Genomic DNA, 1546 nt, shown 5'->3' with positions numbered 1-1546 from the left:
TGAAACTAGAGGAGACTACACAGATATAGTACTGGTTACTACATGATGAGACTAGAGGAAACATTACACAGATATAGTACTGGTTACTACATGATGAGACTAGAGGAAACATTACACAGATATAGTACTGGTTACTACATGATGAGAATAGAGACATTACACAGATATAGTACTGGTTACTACACGATGAGACTAGAGGAGACATTACACAGATATAGTACTGGTTACTACACGATGAGACTAGAGGAGACATTACACAGATATAGTACTGGTTACTACACGATGAGACTAGAGGAGACATTACACAGATATAGTACTGGTTACAACATGATGAGACTAGAGGAGAGAGACATTACACAGATATAGTACTGGATACTACATGATGAGACTAGAGGAGACATTACACAGATATAGTACTGGTCACGACACGATGAGACTAGAGGAGACATTACACAGATATAGTACTGGTCACTACATGATGAGACTAGAGGAGAGAGACATTACACAGATATAGTACTGGATACTACATGATGAGACTAGAGGAGAGAGACATTACACAGATATAGTACTGGTTACTACATGATGAGACTAGAGGAGAGAGACATTACACAGATATAGTACTGGTTACTACATGATGAGACTAGAGGAGACATTACACAGATATAGTACTGGTTACAACATGATGAGACTAGAGACATTACACAGATATAGTACTGGATACTACATGATGAGACTAGAGGAGAGAGACATTACACAGATATAGTACTGGTTACTACATGATGAGACTAGAGGAGACATTACACAGATATAGTACTGGTTACAACATGATGAGACTAGAGACATTACACAGATATAGTACTGGATACTACATGATGAGACTAGAGGAGACTACACAGATATAGTACTGGTTACTACATGATGAGACTAGAGGAGAGAGACATTACACAGATATAGTACTGGTTACTACATGATGAGACTAGAGGAGACTACACAGATATAGTACTGGATACTACATGATGAGACTAGAGGAGAGAGACATTACACAGATATAGTACTGGTTACTACATGATGAAACTAGAGGAGACTACACAGATATAGTACTGGTTACTACATGATGAGACTAGAGGAGAGAGACATTACACAGATATAGTACTGGTTACTACATGATGAAACTAGAGGAGACTACACAGATATAGTACTGGTTACTACATGATGAGACTAGAGGAGAGAGACATTACACAGATATAGTACTGGTTACTACATGATGAGACTAGAGACATTACACAGATATAGTACTGGTTACAACATGATGAGACTAGAGACATTACACAGATATAGTACTGGTTACAACATGATGAGACTAGAGGAGACATTACACAGATATAGTACTGGATACTACATGATGAGACTAGAGACATTACACAGATATAGTACTGGATACTACATTATGAGACTAGAGGAGAGAGACATTACACAGATATAGTACTGGTTACAACATGATGAGACTAGAGACATTACACAGATATAGTACTGGTTACAACATGAT

This window comes from Oncorhynchus masou, unplaced genomic scaffold (genome assembly GCF_036934945.1).
Source record: "Oncorhynchus masou masou isolate Uvic2021 unplaced genomic scaffold, UVic_Omas_1.1 unplaced_scaffold_1428, whole genome shotgun sequence".
Lineage (NCBI taxonomy): Eukaryota > Metazoa > Chordata > Actinopteri > Salmoniformes > Salmonidae > Oncorhynchus > Oncorhynchus masou.
This window is presented reverse-complemented; position numbering follows the sequence as displayed.